This window comes from Triticum aestivum, chromosome 6B, assembly GCF_018294505.1.
Source record: "Triticum aestivum cultivar Chinese Spring chromosome 6B, IWGSC CS RefSeq v2.1, whole genome shotgun sequence".
Classification (NCBI taxonomy): Eukaryota; Viridiplantae; Streptophyta; class Magnoliopsida; order Poales; family Poaceae; genus Triticum; species Triticum aestivum.
Genome location: NC_057810.1, coordinates 41,804,959 through 41,820,159, shown reverse-complemented (window position 1 = coordinate 41,820,159; position 15,201 = coordinate 41,804,959). Strand labels below are relative to the sequence as shown.

At 43.0% G+C, this 15,201-nt stretch overlaps 1 non-coding gene across 1 annotated transcript; it reads left to right on the top strand.

Moving 5' to 3' along the window:
- The first annotated feature begins 10,964 nt into the window (after positions 1 to 10,964).
- On the top strand, positions 10,965 to 11,107 carry LOC123140245 (small nucleolar RNA U3). The gene has a single exon (XR_006469889.1). It is a non-coding gene; the product is annotated as a small nucleolar RNA U3 (small nucleolar RNA).
- Positions 11,108 to 15,201: the final 4,094 nt, after the last annotated feature.

The window sequence follows — 15,201 nt, the reverse complement described above, 5'->3', positions numbered from 1 at the left end:
TCCTGCTACTTACCTGTACTCCGATGACAATAACTTGAGTAGGTTACAGTCTGAACCATGATCCAGCTCTTATCTTTGCCTGAAAAACAAACAGAGCAATAACTTGTGTTTAGTTTTGGTTTGGATCATGAACAAAACTGTGCTAACTTCACATACTGAATATTTGTACAAGGACTCCGTATCAATTAGTTTTCTTGAAATGGAGTATCAGTTAATTAGTTTGCAGGGAGAGATGCATATATATAGCGTGAATATTTGTACAAGTAACAGTAAATTAGTTTGCAGGGTGAGATACATATATAATTGGTTTCCCTATGTGTATTGCTCATGTGGTTGTCTTGTTGTATGACTATATGGCTCAGATTGTGTGCTGGAGAAGAAGCTCAGCGTCGACAAGAGTGTCAGCATGAAGCTCGACGTCTTCCTCTACAAGCAGTATGGAACCTCCATGGCAGGGCCGCGTGTATGTACTGCTTCGAATCCACAGTAAAGAGTTGTTGTTTTGTTGGTCTCTGGTCTTGATATGTTTCCTGTGATCCTTGATGCAGTCTTGGTGATCATGAGCAGCCACCCCGATGTTCCCGGCCCAATTTACCACCGGCGTGGAGAGCAACCCTGAAGCGCAAGGATGGAATATATCTTGATGGTGATCAAACGAGTGAAAGTTGGACAGGCTCAACAAGTTGAACGGCCGTTCGACGGGACCATTGGCCGCTTGGGAGCAAAGTTGTTCATCCACAGGAACAACCGCCGCGTGGTCGAGCTCATTGGTCATGTGTAGGTCTGCTGATGGAGCTACCATTTTCTTACCATGCGTATCCCACACTTAGGTACTTGGGTGCACCTCGAATCCAATCGTTTGATCGTTGGCCTCAGTGTTCTGGTTGGTACAATATCGCTGGCCAGTCTATTTAATGTCTATCGAGATTGTTAAAACACCACTGCATTACATGTATGTGTATGGCTCGGATTGTATGTCTTTGAAGATGTGATGAAACCAAAATGTTTCTAGTTGATGATGTAGAGGACTTGTTGATCACACAATTAATTTGTACTTTTCGAGGCTCCAAGCCCATGGATCTATAGGTTACCAGATACATTTGCTTGTGAATGCTAACTAGCATATACTTGTTATTCTTGTGAAATGAGAGAACAGGGACTGCCTAGACCGATCAACATCAAAGAATGCTTGAACATTTTAGAAATATAAATAACAAACTCTAGAACCAATGAGCTTGACTTTTTTTGGCATCCTTGAAGAAACTAGAATAACTAGACTGGCTTGAATATTGACTATTTGTACATCCCCAAATAAATCAGAATAATTGGATTGACCTGGAAATTGACTTTTTTTTACAAACTCGTCTGACTTGGAGGGACTTGAACTCGGCTACAGGCCACTGTAAAAGCGGACCGTGCCACTTAATCATTCTGTTTCTTGGAAATGGCTGTGTGTTATTATCATCATCATCACGTCACTAAATGCCCTTGGGATGCCCACCATCCAGCCATCAAGGGTCTGGCCAGCGCCATGTCACTGATCCGTGGCACCGCCGGCTCCTCTTCTTCTCCTATATATACCAGTAATAGCCATCCATCCGCGTGCGGGGTACGCGTGCGACTTAGGACTGTAAAAAGAGCCTTGTCAATCTGTCATTGTTGTGTTGATGGTCTATCTTCTGATTTTTAATACATGCAAGATGAGCTCTGCCACTTAGTCTGGTGTGACCGATCGATCGGCTATTTCTATTATTCCACATCAATGAATCATATGGCAGTAGCATGTTTCAAGCACTTCATGTTCAGTCTTAGACTGTCTAGTTCTTGAAAGGCTACCTTTGGATGTATACAGATAGCTAAATCAGCTCTAGGCCTTGCTTGGTTTCTTTGCATGGGGAAAGACTAGTACTGCTTGTTTACTGCTTTGGACTGGAGCAACTAATGGCCCCCTTTCTTCTTTTTTTCTGCCAGGATCGTCCTAAGATCACTCATGCCCAGAGAGGTGAGTCAAATGAAGCAACCTATATTTTGTTGCCATTGCATGGTGTGGTGTACTCTCGGTTCACATTTTTGTAGCCTTGACTGGGTGTGCAAGTTAGCTAGGATATCTGAGGATGCAACTGGGTTATATTAATTCTGGATGCTTGGTTGCTTAACTTCCCTTGTCCATGCTTGTGTAGGGAACTGGCGATCCTGTAGGGAAAGTTAGAGCTGTTTTTGGCATGCATGAGAGGAAGACCATCCTCTCTGTCGGCTGGATCCTGGCGCTCATTTGTGATCATTGCCACGGTTTCATCGGCCAGGCAAGCAAACTCCAGTCTCTTCTTCATTATCTTGTAAAAGTGATTCTTTTACGGTGTTGTACTGTCCTAAAAACCATATTCTGATATGTCAAACTTTGCGTGACTAGTAGATTGATCAACAATTCAACATATATATTGATCATGTTGACAGTTCATGTAGTTTTCTGATGTGCAAGTTTCTTTGGATCCAAAAGACCCTTGCACGAGTAACTTTGTAAGTATGAATTTATATTGTCCAGTTTCATGGAAGGCTGGAGTCTTAAGTGAATATTGATCATGCATACCTGCTCCTGTTGTCAAGTGGATCATCTAGGTTCCTGGCGTGCAGTTGGATATTGCCCCTTTGCATGACTAATTATTAAGTTGATACAATTTGTTTGTTTGCTAAATGAGCATGTAAATGTGCATTAACTTTCTTGAAAGCTGAGCATGTATTGACTGTTGACTTGTAATTTTGGATATTGCACCTTTTGCAGTGACATGGACTGTTGCTTCCTCCTCCTTTTGCACCTTTTGGTTCCTTTCCAAAACTGAAACTGGAGCAAACTGTGTGTGTACAAAAACACTTTGGTTCACTGACATGGATTGTACACATCAAGTTTCGTTTCACTTTGTACGTGCAACAGTACTAAAGCACTTTGGATCAGTTTGTATGTACGTGCAGTTTTAGCTGTACTAAATTTGTTTAAAATCGGAGCATTCATCCCTTTTCGGTTTCAATTTCTTCCATGAATATGCAATACTTTTTAAGGTGTATTGAGCCTCACTAAAACTAGATATGATGTACCATCTCTCTCCCTCCCTCCGTAGTTCAAATTTTTTTCCATGACTCCCATGACTCCTATTAGCTTCTTCTTGTGTAGTTCAATTTTCCTAGGGTGATTGGGTGATATCTGTGCCTCCCATTTGAGATCCTTCCTGTCTGCTTTGGTTCTAGTTTATTCATAGTATCATGTTTGCTCCTGCTCATGGTCACCTACTAGCTAAGTAGGTTGTTTCTTTCTTGTACTATGTTTGCTAGTTATAGAATAAATCTATGTCTGCTAGTTACAGAATAAATAATTTGCTCAACTCTCAACTCCGAATAAATAAACAGCTGACCATGTTGGTTATTTCTTTCTTCAGAGCTATGACTGACGGTACACAGCTGTTTTGCTATGCTCGATAACTCTTCTACGCTCCGTCCTGCCTAAGCATCGCCACTCAACGCCAAGCTGCTTGGTGCATAGCCCTAATTCATACTACCTCTCTATTCTATATGGATAATTCTACGTATGTATGTTTGTATCTAATTCACCAGCATTCATCCATTTTGAATGCTTGATTGATTTTCGGATTGCCGGTTGCAGTCCTGCCATCTTGCTAGCTTTTAACATGGAACAAGTGATGGACACTACAGGCTTGGATGGATGAATCTCTACTGCTACTACTACTTGGTAGGTTCCTATGCATATATAGCTCCTGGCGAGTAGAGGAGCTGATGGGACATCCAGCGGATGGAGCCCGCGGCAAGGAAACGAGAGGACCACCAGAGGGGGCGGCGAGGAGAAGAGAGGGCCTGACCTGAGAGTCTGTCTTCCAACTTCTGCCCTTTCCTCTTTGTCCCCGTTCCACCAGTCACCCTCCGGGCAGAGCAAGCAAAGCAGTCGCAAGCAAGGCAAGCAGTTGATATCCTAGGATTTATTGGTCTCACTCAGCGGCTCTGTTTTGTGACTCGTGATACTAATGCCATGATATCACTACAGTACAATTTTGTTGTCCCTTGAGATTCATCCGTTTATGCCATACTCATGATACTTATGCCATGCTTATGATATTCATAGTGAAATCTATTTATTGAAGCATGTTGGTGCCATAGGTGAGACTTGTCATCTTGAGATTAGCATTTGGAACTTTAGTATTGCTGGATACGGATACAGGTGGCGATGCAAAGAAATAAATAAATAAAATAATATATTTAACCGAAGTTGTTAATGCAGCATCGTTGTCCTGCTACTTACCTGTACTCCGATGACAATAACTTGAGTAGGTTACAGTCTGAACCATGATCCAGCTCTTATCTTTGCCTGAAAAACAAACAGAGCAATAACTTGTGTTTAGTTTTGGTTTGGATCATGAACAAAACTGTGCTAACTTCACATACTGAATATTTGTACAAGGACTCCGTATCAATTAGTTTTCTTGAAATGGAGTATCAGTTAATTAGTTTGCAGGGAGAGATGCATATATATAGCGTGAATATTTGTACAAGTAACAGTAAATTAGTTTGCAGGGTGAGATACATATATAATTGGTTTCCCTATGTGTATTGCTCATGTGGTTGTCTTGTTGTATGACTATATGGCTCAGATTGTGTGCTGGAGAAGAAGCTCAGCGTCGACAAGAGTGTCAGCATGAAGCTCGACGTCTTTCTCTACAAGCAGTATGGAACCTCCATGGCAGGGCCGCGTGTATGTACTGCTTCGAATCCACAGTAAAGAGTTGTTGTTTTGTTGGTCTCTAGTCTTGATATGTTTCCTGTGATCCTTGATGCAGTCTTGGTGATCATGAGCAGCCACCCCGATGTTCCCGGCCCCAATTTACCACCGGCGTGGAGAGCAACCCCGAAGCGCAAGGATGGAATATATCTTGATGGTGATCAAACGAGTGAAAGTTGGACAGGCTCAACAAGTTGAACGACCGTTCGACGGGACCATTGGCCGCTTGGGAGCAAAGTTGTTCATCCACAGGAACAACCGCCGCGTGGTCGAGCTCATTGGTCATGTGTAGGTCTGCTGATGGAGCTACCATTTGCTTACCATGCGTATCCCACACTTAGGTACTTGGGTGCACCTCGAATCCAATCGTTTGATCGTTGGCCTCAGTGTTCTGGTTGGTACAATATCGCTGGCCAGTCTATTTAATGTCTATCGAGATTGTTAAAACACCACTGCATTACATGTATGTGTATGGCTCGGATTGTATGTCTTTGAAGATGTGATGAAACCAAAATGTTTCTAGTTGATGATGTAGAGGACTTGTTGATCACACAATTAATTTGTACTTTTCGAGGCTCCAAGCCCATGGATCTATAGGTTACCAGATACATTTGCTTGTGAATGCTAACTAGCATATACTTGTTATTCTTGTGAAATGAGAGAACAGGGACTGCCTAGACCGATCAACATCAAAGAATGCTTGAACATTTTAGAAATATAAATAACAAACTCTAGAACCAATGAGCTTGACTTTTTTTGGCATCCTTGAAGAAACTAGAATAACTGGACTGGCTTGAATATTGACTATTTGTACATCCCCAAATAAATCAGAATAATTGGATTGACCTGGAAATTGACTTTTTTTTACAAACTCGTCTGACTTGGAGGGACTTGAACTCGGCTACAGGCCACTGTAAAAGCGGACCGTGCCACTTAATCATTCTGTTTCTTGGAAATGGCTGTGTGTTATTATCATCATCATCACGTCACTAAATGCCCTTGGGATGCCCACCATCCAGCCATCAAGGGTCTGGCCAGCGCCACGTCACTGATCCGTGGCACCGCCGGCTCCTCTTCTTCTCCTATATATACCAGTAATAGCCATCTATCCGCGTGCGGGGTACGCGTGCGACTTAGGACTGTAAAAAGAGCCTTGTCAATCTGTCATTGTTGTGTTGATGGTCTATCTTCTGATTTTTAATACATGCAAGATGAGCTCTGCCACTTAGTCTGGTGTGACCGATCGATCGGCTATTTCTATTATTCCACATCAATGAATCATATGGCAGTAGCATGTTTCAAGCACTTCATGTTCAGTCTTAGACTGTCTAGTTCTTGAAAGGCTACCTTTGGATGTATACAGATAGCTAAATCAGCTCTAGGCCTTGCTTGGTTTCTTTGCATGGGGAAAGACTAGTACTGCTTGTTTACTGCTTTGGACTGGAGCAACTAATGGCCCCCTTTCTTCTTTTTTTCTGCCAGGATCGTCCTAAGATCACTCATGCCCAGAGAGGTGAGTCAAATGAAGCAACCTATATTTTGTTGCCATTGCATGGTGTGGTGTACTCTCGGTTCACATTTTTGTAGCCTTGACTGGGTGTGCAAGTTAGCTAGGATATCTGAGGATGCAACTGGGTTATATTAATTCTGGATGCTTGGTTGCTTAACTTCCCTTGTCCATGCTTGTGTAGGGAACTGGCGATCCTGTAGGGCAAGTTAGAGCTGTTTTTGGCATGCATAAGAGGAAGACCATGCTCTCTGTCGGCTGGATCCTGGCGCTCATTTGTGATCATTGCCACGGTTTCATCGGCCAGGCAAGCAAACTCCAGTCTCTTCTTCATTATCTTGTAAAAGTGATTCTTTTACGGTGTTGTACTGTCCTAAAAACCATATTCTGATATGTCAAACTTTGCGTGACTAGTAGATTGATCAACAATTCAACATATATATTGATCATGTTGACAGTTCATGTAGTTTTCTGATGTGCAAGTTTCTTTGGATCCAAAAGACCCTTGCACGACTAACTTTGTAAGTATGAATTTATATTGTCCAGTTTCATGGAAGGCTGGAGTCTTAAGTGAATATTGATCATGCATACCTGCTCCTGTTGTCAAGTGGATCATCTAGGTTCCTGGCGTGCAGTTTTGGATATTGCCCCTTTGCATGACTAATTATTAAGTTGATACAATTTGTTTGTTTGCTAAATGAGCATGTAAATGTGCATTAACTTTCTTGAAAGCTGAGCATGTATTGACTGTTGACTTGTAATTTTGGATATTGCACCTTTTGCAGTGACATGGACTGTTGCTTCCTCCTCCTTTTGCACCTTTTGGTTCCTTTCCAAAACTGAAACTGGAGCAAACTGTGTGTGTACAAAAACACTTTGGTTCACTGACATGGATTGTACACATCAAGTTTCGTTTCACTTTGTACGTGCAACAGTACTAAAGCACTTTGGCTCAGTTTGTATGTACGTGCAGTTTTAGCTGTACTAAATTTGTTTAAAATCGGAGCATTCATCCCTTTTCGGTTTCAATTTCTTCCATGAATATGCAATACTTTTTAAGGTGTATTGAGCCTCACTAAAACTAGATATGATGTACCATCTCTCTCCCTCCCTCTGTAGTTCAAATTTTTTTCCATGACTCCCATGACCCCTATTAGCTTCTTCTTGTGTAGTTCAATTTTCCTAGGGTGATTGGGTGATATCTGTGCCTCCCATTTGAGATCCTTCCTGTCTGCTTTGGTTCTAGTTTATTCATAGTATCATGTTTGCTCCTGCTCATGGTCACCTACTAGCTAAGTAGGTTGTTTCTTTCTTGTACTATGTTTGCTAGTTATAGAATAAATCTATGTCTGCTAGTTACAGAATAAATAATTTGCTCAACTCTCAACTCCGAATAAATAAACAGCTGACCCTGTTGGTTATTTCTTTCTTCAGAGCTATGACTGACGGTACACAGCTGTTTTGCTATGCTCGATAACTCTTCTACGCTCCGTCCTGCCTAAGCATCGCCACTCAACGCCAAGCTGCTTGGTGCATAGCCCTAATTCATACTACCTCTCTATTCTATATGGATAATTCTACGTATGTATGTTTGTATCTAATTCACCAGCATTCATCCATTTTGAATGCTTGATTGATTTTCGGATTGCCGGTTGCAGTCCTGCCATCTTGCTAGCTTTTAACATGGAACAAGTGATGGACACTACAGGCTTGGATGGATGAATCTCTACTGCTACTACTACTTGGTAGGTTCCTATGCATATATAGCTCCTGGCGAGTAGAGGAGCTGATGGGACATCCAGCGGATGGAGCCCGCGGCAAGGAAACGAGAGGACCACCAGAGGGGGCGGCGAGGAGAAGAGAGGGCCTGACCTGAGAGTCTGTCTTCCAACTTCTGCCCTTTCCTCTTTGTCCCCGTTCCACCAGTCACCCTCCGGGCAGAGCAAGCAAAGCAGTCGCAAGCAAGGCAAGCAGTTGATATCCTAGGATTTATTGGTCTCACTCAGCGGCTCTGTTTTGTGACTCGTGATACTAATGCCATGATATCACTACAGTACAATTTTGTTGTCCCTTGAGATTCATCCGTTTATGCCATACTCATGATACTTATGCCATGCTTATGATATTCATAGTGAAATCTATTTATTGAAGCATGTTGGTGCCATAGGTGAGACTTGTCATCTTGAGATTAGCATTTGGAACTTTAGTATTGCTGGATACGGATACAGGTGGCGATGCAAAGAAATAAATAAATAAAATAATATATTTAACTGAAGCTGTTAATGCAGCATCGTTGTCCTGCTACTTATCTGTACTCCGATGACAATAACTTGAGTAGGTTACAGTCTGAACCATGATCCAGCTCTTATCTTTGCCTGAAAAACAAACAGAGCAATAACTTGTGTTTAGTTTTGGTTTGGATCATGAACAAAACTGTGCTAACTTCACATACTGAATATTTGTACAAGGACTCCGTATCAATTAGTTTTCTTGAAATGGAGTATCAGTTAATTAGTTTGCAGGGAGAGATGCATATATATAGCGTGAATATTTGTACAAGTAACAGTAAATTAGTTTGCAGGGTGAGATACATATATAATTGGTTTCCCTATGTGTATTGCTCATGTGGTTGTCTTGTTGTATGACTATATGGCTCAGATTGTGTGCTGGAGAAGAAGCTCAGCGTCGACAAGAGTGTCAGCATGAAGCTCGACGTTTTCCTCTACAAGCAGTATGGAACCTCCATGGCAGGGCCGCGTGTATGTACTGCTTCGAATCCACAGTAAAGAGTTGTTGTTTTGTTGGTCTCTAGTCTTGATATGTTTCCTGTGATCCTTGATGCAGTCTTGGTGATCATGAGCAGCCACCCCGATGTTCCCGGCCCCAATTTACCACCGGCGTGGAGAGCAACCCCGAAGCGCAAGGATGGAATATATCTTGATGGTGATCAAACGAGTGAAAGTTGGACAGGCTCAACAAGTTGAACGACCGTTCGACGGGACCATTGGCCGCTTGGGAGCAAAGTTGTTCATCCACAGGAACAACCGCCGCGTGGTCGAGCTCATTGGTCATGTGTAGGTCTGCTGATGGAGCTACCATTTGCTTACCATGCGTATCCCACACTTAGGTACTTGGGTGCACCTCGAATCCAATCGTTTGATCGTTGGCCTCAGTGTTCTGGTTGGTACAATATCGCTGGCCAGTCTATTTAATGTCTATCGAGATTGTTAAAACACCACTGCATTACATGTATGTGTATGGCTCGGATTGTATGTCTTTGAAGATGTGATGAAACCAAAATGTTTCTAGTTGATGATGTAGAGGACTTGTTGATCACACAATTAATTTGTACTTTTCGAGGCTCCAAGCCCATGGATCTATAGGTTACCAGATACATTTGCTTGTGAATGCTAACTAGCATATACTTGTTATTCTTGTGAAATGAGAGAACAGGGACTGCCTAGACCGATCAACATCAAAGAATGCTTGAACATTTTAGAAATATAAATAACAAACTCTAGAACCAATGAGCTTGACTTTTTTTGGCATCCTTGAAGAAACTAGAATAACTGGACTGGCTTGAATATTGACTATTTGTACATCCCCAAATAAATCAGAATAATTGGATTGACCTGGAAATTGACTTTTTTTTACAAACTCGTCTGACTTGGAGGGACTTGAACTCGGCTACAGGCCACTGTAAAAGCGGACCGTGCCACTTAATTATTCTGTTTCTTGGAAATGGCTGTGTGTTATTATCATCATCATCACGTCACTAAATGCCCTTGGGATGCCCACCATCCAGCCATCAAGGGTCTGGCCAGCGCCACGTCACTGATCCGTGGCACCGCCGGCTCCTCTTCTTCTCCTATATATACCAGTAATAGCCATCCATCCGCGTGCGGGGTACGCGTGTGACTTAGGACTTGGGTCTTGGGCGATGGCGAGGAGAGGAGCTGAGGGAACGTCCAGCAGAAGGAGCCCGCGACGAGGAGAAGAGAGGACCTAGAGTTCGTCTTTCTCCCAGTTCCACCAGTCATCCTCCGAGCAGAGCCGAGCAGACAAAGCGGTGGCAAGCAAGGCAAGGAGTTGAGTTCGTCCCTCATCCGTGCGATCCAGTCCAGGTCGGTGTACTAATCCGTTCCCGCCCTTCCTTCATCGTAATCCTTGCGCCTATTTATTGATTTATTTATGCATCCTCCCATCGACGGATTGATTTGGTTTGATCTTAGCTGGCCCCTCCCAAGCGTGATATGTAATCTTGATTCCTGTCTGATTTCTCCATGCGTGCCTTTTTCCTTCCGTCCTTTATAATTGGTTTCATGGATGGATGGATGCATCTGTTTTGTTTTGATGATTTGCTCATCTGCCGTTTTACCTTACCTTGTTTTCTTTCTTTCTTGCCAACAAGTGGAAAAGCATCAACAGAAAATGCGTGAGTTTCGCAGCTTACGAGCATGTGATTGACAGAAATACAAGAAAGAGACGTGCGTTCGTGTGTTTGTTTCTTGCTGCTTGATCGTTTCGAGTTCCAGCCAACTACTCTACTTTGCAGAAATTAGATCGCCAGAGTCTGCTTGTTGAGTACCCAAAGCAGGGCAGGGCAGGGCAGGTTCAACTTCAAGCTCTGCGCCAGAGCGTGATTAACGGCCAGGGCAGGGCAGGGCAGGGAGATTTGTCTGGTTGATGCATTCTAACCTCTGCGCCAGAGCGTGATTAACGGCCAGGATTCTCCTGATGGGAGCCATCCGATGGCTGTAGAGGATCGTACCTGCCTGGGTCACACTAGTTCAGGGTGGCTCAGAGGTTGTCTGACAGACTACAACAATTCTTTTTTGCTTTTGCAACTCTCTGAAAACCCTTTCTCCTTGATCAGACTACAATTTATGTTTTTGCCCTTCATCCGAGATGACGGGTCACACGGCATCCATGTGTGGGAAGTAAACAAGATCCAGTTAGTGTTCTAGAGCCCAAGGTAATTGACTACAACTGATGGACAGTGAGGGTAGCAGTGAGATAATCTCACTACTGACCCGGGAAAGGAAATTGACCCAGACGGCATGAAACTCGCGACTAAATAAATATGTAGAGACTGATTTCTGCAGGACTCATCTTCTTTAGACCTGAATAAATATTTCTCACAAACCGAAATTATTTTACAAAGATCTGTGTAACATGAAGCTAGCAACCCAAATGTTGTGTGGAAGTCTGAAGATGTGGTAATTCCTGCATCCGTAAAGTAATCTTCTGAAGATGTGGTAATTCCTGGTAAACCTTGCTCCAGGCCAAAAGAGTGGGTGTTGCTCTCCAAGAAAAAGAAGGCTTATTGATTGCTTGCTTAAGTGTTTGAAAGATATCAAAACAATCGTATACAAGATTAATGCCAGGGCATAATTGGGAGTACTTAGCAAACTGGCAGCTGAAACAGAGGTGTTCCCTTGCTTCTACTGTCCTTAGCAACATGGCGCTTGTATTCAGTCTGTCTCTCAGTGCTTAGTAGTAGCCAAATAAAAAAAAAGATGGAACTCTGCACCTTTTTTCGATAAAGGGCGCTTTTATTATCTCAAAAATGTAGCATCAAAATGATACAAAGCATTAAGAGTATCACCCGGCCTCTGCATAACTAGGATGCACACAGCCAAACACCAATAGTCTGATAAGTAGAAAGATAAAAGACCGATAATTCGACAACAGTAGAGTCCATAGACCGACACTATGCCTGGAACTCTGCACCTTTGACTTTGAGAAATGTTGTGTAGAGAGTCCCGTTATGAATGGCAATCCAGCCGCGGAATTCAGAACAAGACTTTCCTTTGCTTGGAAAGATGTTGTAAATGCCACCAAAGTACCATACCAAACAAGTGTATGCTCTGTCTCTGTGTGATGTCTCCAATCTGGCAGTGTGTAGTCTGCTACCTCTAGTGGCCGACTGCAATTTAATTTGGAAAAGAAAAAAAGAGTAGGTGTCACTGAAAAAAAGGTAAGAATTTACCATTTTCGTACATATAAATGGAAAGTATAGGCCATGCAGCAGTAGATATTAAACTGCTTCAATATCTCCAGTCTCCTCAGCTCATGCAACAAAAATGGAAAAAGGACAACGAGATCATAAATAATTTTTTTGGAGGGGTACGAGATCATAAATAATTGAAATTCGCAAAAAAAAAGAAGATCATAAATAATTCCTCACATGGGCTGGGCTTTGAACATTCTCATTAGCGTGGCTTCCACTGAGCTTGTTCAGCAGCCTGACTTGATGGGTCCTAGCTACCCCATGGATTTTATCACGGTTTGACACCAGTGCCACCTTATGACGCAATGGCTTCAACTCAAAGTCAAGGCGGCTGTCGGCTCTGTGTACCCTCCTTCACCCAGAGCAACTTTTTACTGCCGTCCGATTCCACAAGGCTATGCTGTTGTGATGGTGGACAAAATAATGGAGGGATTTGAGGAGCTCCATCTTGAGCACCCTACAGGTGATGGGGAGACTCAGCTGGGTCTTGCTATGAAGACTCTGTGTCTATGGCGGAAGGAGCACATCAACCTTTTGAACTTCAGGGCTCCGGCGAGTCAGCTAGGCACTCCGTCTCCTCCTCCTCCTCCGGCGAGTGATCAGGGCACTCCGCCTCCTACTCCGGTGCGTGACAGCGGCAGTACTCCGCCTCCTTCTCCGCTTGCTCTAGCGCGTCCGAGCAGCCCGCCTCCTCCTTCGCCACCTTGTAAGCGACGACGGAACACAGACGCCGCCGCTCCGGCTGCTCCGGTGCGTCGTAGCAGTCCGCCTCTGGCTGCTCCGCCTCTTAAGCAATGAAAGAAGACAGCCGCAGCCACTCCGGCTGCTCCGGCGTCTAGCAGTACAGCCAGAGGCAGGAGGCAATATAGATACGGTCCATCGTCTCTCAAGACTCTAGACAAGTTACCATACGAGATGACCATGGAGGAAAATGAGTACATCGTTCAAACCCAAGTGAATGACTTCTTTGAAACGAAAAGAGTTGAGAAACATCCACCTCCGGAGGAGAAGATAGATCTGGTGAAAGCGAAGCGCACTCTCAATGCCCTGAAGCGAGCACCACCGCATTCGTCGGATAACAACCATCTCCGCTGTCTTAAAAAGATAGTGCAAGAAGCGCGCCAGTCGGGAACTACTTCAACTGATAAAAGGTTAAAAGAACAAAGAAGTGGGAAGAAAATTCCCCAGCTCGGAGAACATGAGAATCAATCATTCCTCAAGCTCAAGGTGTCTAGTGATATCGTCGCAAATCTGCCGCTGCTGCCCGGTTTCACTATTGATGATTACTTGCCCGACGATTTTGAATTTGAAACAATGGAGGTGGAGGAATTCAAATACCATTACGGGAAGCCTCTCGTCAAAGATACTCTTGCTCTAACAACGATGATGCGAAGATTCCATGACTGGTACATGAAAACCTGCAGAGAGTCTGGAAAGGATGCTTTGTCACTGCTGATTAAAGAGGACAATGACTTCATTGGCCAAGAACGGTTAACTGTTGATTTTGACGAGTTTTTCAGTTTTACAATCAAAAGGCCCTCAACAAATCACTTTGTGGCTTGCTACTGTCTATAAGTAATATATATATATAGCTCAGCTCTTTCATTTCATGTATATATAATTATCCTCACTATATTATGCAGATTGAAGATCGTCGAATGCAGAAAAGCACAAATCTATGACATTGGGTTCATTAACCCAAATGTCATACATGAATGCATGGTCAAAAAAGCCGAAGAGACCGACGACAACTTGCTCAGATCATTGCTCAAAAATCAAACAAAAGATAAAATACTCTTTCCTTACAACTTCAGGTGAGTGTTACTGTCTTGTGCATATACGGTTTCCCTTATTACTCGAGGCTATAGTCATGTAACTAAGGAGTTGTGCATGCGTGCGCAGCTTCCACTTTATTCTCCTAGTGATTAAGCTTGAGAAGGAAGAAGTAACCGTCTTAGGCTCGAGACGAAAAGATCCCAAGGACTATGCGGACATGACTGGAATGCTCCAAAAGTAAGTTCAATCCATCATTGTCGCACCATATCGGCAACTTTGTTCATTTCCTGATATCAAGTAATTATTTTCTTTGTCTGGCAGAGTTTGGAAAAAGTTCACTGCAATTTCTCCGGGACTGTCGACCGAGCTGACATTTAAACAACCGAAAGTAAGTACTACTACCTAGTTCCGCGCATCTCCCATTGATTGTAGCTAGTTTTATCAATAGCATTTAGCATGCTTGCTTATCAGTTTGATTGACCTCTATTTCTTGTAAAGTGCTTGTGGCAGGAACAAGGAAATAATTTCTGTTGATACTACGTTTGCGAGTTGATCTACAACGAGACGGCCAAGAATAAGTGGGGCTACACTGAAAAACAATATCAAGTGCGTAAGCAAAAATATTCACAATTGTATTTTATTACCATCATTTTTGTTGAGTTTCATTCATACACATGTATTGACCCTCTTCTTCGATTTAGATCTAGCAGGTGCGGGATGAGCTCCTACCACATGATCGCATAAAAGCAATTCAATAGGAATTGACGGGATTCTTTCTTGACCACGTCATCAACAAAGCTGGAGAATACCATGTAGCACTTGACTTCAGACTTTTAAGGATTGTAATAGATCTTATATTGTATATATGTAGCTAGTAGCATCGAACTGATATACGAAAATTTGTTATTCGACCAATCTCTCGGAGAAGGAGAGGTCGATCACTTCTCTCTGTATATGTTCATGACAATTTTCTGTACTTAATGGTTTCCTTCATTTGCTTACTAGCTAGCTAGCTAGCGTGTCGAGTCCTCTGTATACCTGTAGTACGTAGCGTCGACCAAGCACGGAGATAAGAGAGGACACTTCTCTCCGTTAGTTAGCTAACACAATATATGAAACCCCTAA